This window comes from Lycium barbarum, chromosome 1, assembly GCF_019175385.1.
Source record: "Lycium barbarum isolate Lr01 chromosome 1, ASM1917538v2, whole genome shotgun sequence".
Taxonomy (NCBI): domain Eukaryota; kingdom Viridiplantae; phylum Streptophyta; class Magnoliopsida; order Solanales; family Solanaceae; genus Lycium; species Lycium barbarum.
This window is the reverse complement of record NC_083337.1, coordinates 60,367,835-60,374,944: the sequence shown is the minus strand read 5'-3', so window position 1 is coordinate 60,374,944 and position 7,110 is coordinate 60,367,835. Positions and strand designations below refer to the sequence as shown.

The window sequence follows — 7,110 nt, the reverse complement described above, 5'->3', positions numbered from 1 at the left end:
GTGAATATGACTATGTTGGTTATGGGATCATTTATGTTAAGACATCGGGGAAGGCCGAGGGTAAATTTGGAATTTTGGAAATTAGCTTCGGGAATTACAAAACGGGACTTTTAATGAATTGGGCCAAGAAAAATTAGAACAAAATTGAGGCCCAAAGTTTATGGGGTGGCCGGCCAAAGGCAAGGCCCAAGCCCCTTTTTAATGGTCATGTGATGTTCATGTGACCATATAAGTGATATATATCCATATCTCCCCTTAGAAGGATCAAGAACAATTGAATAAACCTTGGGAGCTCAATAATACCCCTCTCGGCCGAACTTGGAGAAAGAGAGAAAAAAAAAATTCCATAGCCTTTGTTATTAATCCAAAAATCTTAGTTTCTACATAGTTGTGAAGTGCTCAAGACCCTCTTCAACGGGGTATAATTAGTTTGGCACAAAAACTACGTTTGCGACAAGTCGGGGTTTCAAGAAAAGGTGAGAATTCTTACACTTTTGTGTTATAGAATTGATATGAATGTGTTAAGGATTGAGAATAGACGAGAATCCCGTAACTTTGATGTGTGAATGAAGCCATGGGTGTGTGTATATTTTGCATTGTGGCCGTGAGCCTTAGGAAGGAGAAGGAGTGTGAATTTGATCTTGTTTAGTTTGTATTATGTGTCGTTGTGACCTTTATGTCATAAATGATTGATTGATGAATTGGATTGGCGTTGGAAAATGATTTCGGAACGTTATCGGAAAGTATATACCTTTGGTATATTTGTGTATATCATTGTATATCGTTGATGCTAAAGACTTTAAATGTGACATGTAGTTGATGTTAATGAATTCGGAATGAAACGACGCATGTTAGAATGTTCGTCGTGACTTTTGATGTTTTGAATGAAATATGGAAAATAATGAATTTCGGGAACTTTCGTATATGGTTTGGAATATATTTGGGATGTAATTGAATGATCTTGAATGAGTAAATGAATATAATGATGTGGATATAGATTTGAAGTTTTGGAAGTTTAAATGAAAAGTTGCCAACTTAGGTAATAAGGTGGAACTTTGAAGCTAGAGTGGTTTGATTATGATTTGTGTTGTTGGTGATATGTGGGCTGTTGTTGTTGATGTATTTTGAGCCTAGCTAAGTCTCGGGGATGTTAGATTTATAGGGGAAATGCTGCCGAAATTTCGGTAGGCAAAAATGAAGTTAAAGGCATTTTTAAGCCTAAGAATCTCAATTGGTAACTTTGACCATTTGCAGATTTCAGACGAGACGGGACTTGACTTTTGGGAGAGCGTAAGACGTCTGTAAGGTATGTAAAGCTTCCCACTTCTTCGTTTGGCATGTCTTAGTGTGATAGGCGAATATTGGAACTTCCGGAGCATTTCTGCTCCTCGAAACCCGATCCACAGAAAAGTTACTATTCATTCAATTCAATTGAAGCCTAAGGGCTCTATTTTGGCTAGAATGCCACCAATCGTCCGAAACCTATCGAAATGTGGTCGGGTAACTTAGAAATGATTATGTATGAACTTTTGGCCCCTAAATGTTCGTAAATTATGTTCGCCACCTCAATTCGACTCGAGGTGGGCCCGCTAACCCCGAGACGCCCTATTTGTCTTATTGGGCTGTCCTTTTGAATAAAGGTTGATATGATACTTTCGGTTTTGGAACTTCCTCCTACGAGATATGTTTTGAATATTATGATATGCTAAGTTACGTTTTGAGCCATACGTAATATTTTGGAAACGTTTTGTGAAATGAAACTTTGTATCGACTAAGTATTCGATTATTTTGTACTATGAAATGACTTATGAGACTACTAAGTTTTGAAAGGCTATTTTGAAATATGAATTGCATTTGTTTGCTCATGACTCCGCTCGTGCCTTATTATGACTTCGTTCACCGGTTCCCGGGCCGGTTATGATTCGTGCGCCTTACAATAATTCGGCCGTATGCTGTGTTACGGTTCCCGAGGCTTCGCCATAGGGCCGGGTTCCGTTTGGAGTTATGCTGTGATATGGCTCGTGATGCGATACGCTCACCTATGTTTGTGTTTGTGTTCGGAGATACGGAGATTTGAAACCTTCTGGTGTTATGCTGTGTGTGGCGCCAGCGTCGGAGTGGCGACCACGTTCCTAAGCGTTTGCATGATTTCGTTTGCATTATGTATACGTATATGATTTTGATACGGATTTTGACATCCCGATTTGTACTCCACTTTGTTATCTGATTTGCTTTCAGTTTTGATCCATATTTCTGTATTCCGTGCTTTACATACTCAGTACATATTTCGTACTGACCCCCTTTCTTCGGGGGCTGCGTTTCATGCCCGCAGGTACAGACATTGGTGATCCTCCACTGTAGGCTTCACTTTCTGCTATTTTGGAGTACTCCTTCTGATCCGGAGTCCACTTTTGGTACAGACTCCTTTTGCTATGTATATGCTCTGTATATTTGACGATTTGGGTACGGCGGGGCCTTGTCTCGCCATATGTCTTTGTTTTGAGTTCGTAGAGGCCTGTAGTCATATATGTGGGGAGAGGGTCCTATATATGTTTGTTTGATTTTGTTCTCTGGTCTTAAAGCGGTCCGTTTGTTTTGATGGCCCTAAATGGCCCTTATGCTTATATTTGCACTTCTGACCGGCGATGCCTATTCCGCCGCTCCGTTTGGATTTGATATGACATTTTGATTTGTGCGACCGCTTAAGACGTATTTGATAAAGATTCAGTTTGATATGACTTTTATGAATTTTTGGAATATGCTCGGATTTGGTAAATGAATATGCGGTTTGGTCTGGGTACCCAGATAGGGTGCCAGTCGCGGCCTACGGGGCTGGGTCGTGACACCAGGGCACCCACGACCTATGGTTGGAAAGCTAATTCAATTATCTAAAACTTCTATATCTTGATACTTTTCCAAATTCCAAACTTATAATACCATTTTTGCCCCTTGAAGTCAGATCACCCGAAAACGTTTTCTTAAAAATATTCGTTTGGAGGACTTCCACTTTGATTTGGCCCAAGGGTCCTTCTTGAGTTGTGTTTAACTTCTCATATGTGATTCATATGAATTTTCAGATATCCCAAAAAAATCTCGATGTGTGGGTCCCACCTCAGCAATTAATCTGACGTTCAAAAATACGGGATATAACAGAAATTTCTGTTGATAAAAGTGTTGGTTTAGAATTGGACTCTTAAGTGTTATGGCTAATGTTTGGTGTATATGAATATTGTTATAGATTCTGGAAAGGCCAAGACTTAAGTTCGGATTAGCGTAGAAAGCGGGCAAGGTATGTAAGGCTTACCCTTTCTTTCTTTTGGCATGATCTTTATGAAACGAACAAATGACGTATATGTATGATTTCAAAGAAATTCCTATTCTTAGAGCCACTAGGATGGCTAATATCCTTGATTTCCATAAGCTGTTTCATATGATTATGATGCGTATCTATAATGTCTGAAGATCTATTTGATATATTTCCGAGTGGGCATTCGAGAGATAAGTGATGTGATTAATGTGTTGATTTCCAAATGATAGCACGTCTGATTATTCCGTTAAGTCTTTGATATATTTTGATATGTACATATGATTCCAAAAGCTATATTGATTTGATCCATACGATGCCTGATGTGGCGTGATTTTACGCCACAATCGATGCTTTTTGACTGTAAGTTTTACTTGTTTTTAAGCACGCCTATGTGATTTTATGTGGTTTTTAGTGTTTTTCAGGTAAAAGAACAGATTCGGCACAATCACAGTTGAAGTGCAGAACCAGGTCGTGAATTGAAGTTTACGGTCCGTATTCTACAATACGGGCCGTATTCCATGGTCATGATTAAGGATAACAGAACCAGAAAGTCAAGCTGAGAAGATGGTGGTTTACGAGCTAGGTTTACGGACCGTATTTCAGTTTACGGTCCGTATTCCATCACGTATTTAACCAGTTGAGCATCTGGCAGAAAGTCGAAGTGTTGGATGTTGAAATACGACCATGCAGTTTAGGGACCGTAAACCACTTTACGGTCCGTATTTCAAAAGAGGAAGTTGCACACAATTGAGCAGCCAACTTGGGTGTAAACCAATTTTGCGGTCCGTAAAGTGATTTACGAACCGTATTTCTCCATGACGGGACCAAAGTGCAAATCTGAAACTTTTGTATTTCCAAAACCTATAAATAGCCATTGTAGGGTTTTAAATAGACATCATTCATTATATTTTTGTCTTTTGACTTAGAACATTAAATTCTCTCTAGTTTGTGAAGATTCAAACATCAATTCAAGTATTACCAATTCCTTTTTCATTCCAAAGTAAGCAATTATGAATTCTTCAACTTCTTATTTCTTGTTCTTTGTCATGAGTAGCTAAATTCCCTTACTAGGGTTGTGAACCCAATGATGGGTGTTTGGTGATTGGGTTGTGATTGATATACAAATAATGGATTATTAGACTTTAATTATTCTTCATTCTTCATTCATAATTAATGGTTGCAAACATTGATTAAAGCCATAAACCCTAATTTATTTGGGAAAATAACTAGGGTTGGTAAGAATAATTAACAAGAACTCAAAGCTTTAAACTTTGTTTAATAAATTCATTTAGGAATAAGAAGAATTTACTTGGCATGATTAATCGTTCGTCATTATCACTTTCTTATAGTTGGGAAAATCATAGAAAGATATAATCTTTATTTATTGGGAAATAGTAGAGATTCACATAGTGATTAAGTGCATTCATATAATGATCCATTATAAGTATATCAAGTTCAATACCCATTATCATACACCCTATCTAGCGGGGACACAACCTTAGTTTCTTTTACCATAAATTTCCACCAAAGCAATAGTTTAGCAATTAGTCATAGAACAACCAACTTTTACACAAATTATCGGATTAAGACATTAGACCTAGAACCTAGCATCTACGACTTTAGTAACCTTTTCACACCATATTCCCTGTGGGATTCGACCCCAACCTCTTTGGGTTACTATATTTGACAACGTCCGCGTTATACCATTAATAGGTGTAATTTGACCGTATCAAATTTTGGCGTCGTTGCCGGGGAATACAGTTTTGAAATTACTAAATAGTGTTTGCTTTGATTAAAGTCTTTTGCTTATTCCATCACACCTTGTTTTCTACTCTGTGTAAACTAGGTGAACATGAATCAAAATCAGCAGAATCAGCGTACTAGTAATCAGGTGAATCGGTTGAACAATCAGGCGAATGAATCTGATGATGAGAATATTTTTGCTGAACTTTTTCAAGAGGAGGACTATGCATCTGCTATTGTTCAACCTCGAGTTGGAGCTGCTACTGTGAAAATTGACTCATCTTTATACCAGCTGTTGAAACTGGAGGGATACTTTCGGAACTCTACCGAGAATGACCCTCAACGTCATTTGCAGAATTTTGTGGATGTGTGTGCTAATCACATCCAGAACAATGTTCCACAAGATGCTATTCGGTTGAGGTTATTCAAATATTCCTTAGCTGGGGAGGCAAGAACATGGTTCGAGAAGCTGCCCCGAAATTCGATTACTTCATGGGCAGAGATGGTAGCTGTTTTTCTTACAAAGTGGTACCCCTCTAGCAAGAAGGCTGAGATTCGCGACAAGATATATGGATTCAAGCAGCGACCGGGGGAACAACTATATGAAGCCTGGGAGAGGTTCAAAGAGTATTTGCAGAAGAGCCCGAATCATGGTTTTCCGGAAAATATATTGATGGAGAAGTTCTACCTAGGGTTAGATCCAGTGACACAGTCAGTAGCTAACAATGCAGCTGATGGGTGTTTTATGAACAAGACCTTTCGACTAGTGACCACCATACTTAACAAGCTGACAACTCATAATCAGGCTTGGCACTCAAACAATGCTGATGTGGTACCGTATGGTAGTGCTATGCTCCAGAATATAGTGAAGGAGAATCAGGATACCCAGCAAACATTGGCAGAACTTGCAACAAATATTTCGTTACTGAAAAAGAAGTTCGATGAATCTCAGATCAAAAAAGTAAATGTGTGTGAGGATGATGTATTTTTTCCAAAAGGGATGTACCATGCTCAAGATGGTCCGTTCCTTGATGGGCCACCCATGCAGGTTGAAGATGCCAATTATGTTAATAACTCTCAAGGGGGTTATCAAAGACAGAATTACCAAGGTGGCTATCAAAATCAGAATCAATGGAGACCTCAGCAAGGTCAACGTGCTTACAACAACTCTGGGAACTACAACAATAACTATGGTGGTGCGAACCAAGGGAGCTATAACAACAGCAGCAATTTTGGGAACAAGAGTTCCAATCCTTATATACCACCGAAAGGGCAGTCATCAGAGCAGGGTAGTTCGAAAGTTGAAGCAATGCTTGAGAATATTCTGGCAAATCAATCGAAGTCTGAAAGGACTCTATCTGGGCTGACAGAAACAATGGGTTCTCATACAGTGGCTATTCAGAAGCTTGAGTCGCAGATGAGGGATATTTCTAGAGAGCAGCACCCTCTTAAAAAGGGAGGACTTCCAAGTGACACTATCCCAAATCCGAAGAATGGGGGAGGAGGTTTGAACAACGTGTTTGTCATTACTACTAGAAGTGGGAGAACATTACATGGAGCTGCTGAGAAGGTGATTGATCTTAGGCCAATAGATGATGAGAATGGGGTGCAGTCTGAAGCACCCACTATTACTGATGAGATTCCTACTGACAGGAAAGTGGCCGATATTCCAGAGATGATTAGGGAAGCTGATAACAGGAGCAAGCAGGCTGAAAAAGGGGCTCTCCGCCCTTTGACACAACTTTTCAAATCTAAACCTCCTTTTCCTCAGAGGTTGGTAAAGAAGCAGGAAGATGCTAAGTTTGAGAAGTTTTATGATCAGCTGAAGCAGTTATCTCTGAATTTTCCCTTCTTGGAAGCTGTCAAGGAGATGCCGGGTTTTGCAAAATATTTGAAGGAATTGCTTACCAAGAAGAAAACGGTGCAGCATGCCACCGTGAGGAGACCAATCTGGTGCTAAACTGGGAGAAATGCCATTTTATGGTGAGGGAAGGAATCGTCCTCGGTCACAAAATCTCTGAAAAGGGAATCGAGGTTGATCAAGCAAAAATTGATGTGAT

At 39.4% G+C, this 7,110-nt stretch overlaps 1 non-coding gene across 1 annotated transcript; it reads right to left on the bottom strand.

The window, feature by feature from the left end:
- Window positions 1-5,601: 5,601 nt before the first annotated feature.
- Window positions 5,602-5,707, bottom strand: LOC132618995 (small nucleolar RNA R71). The gene has a single exon (XR_009574446.1). It is a non-coding gene; the product is annotated as a small nucleolar RNA R71 (small nucleolar RNA).
- Window positions 5,708-7,110: the final 1,403 nt, after the last annotated feature.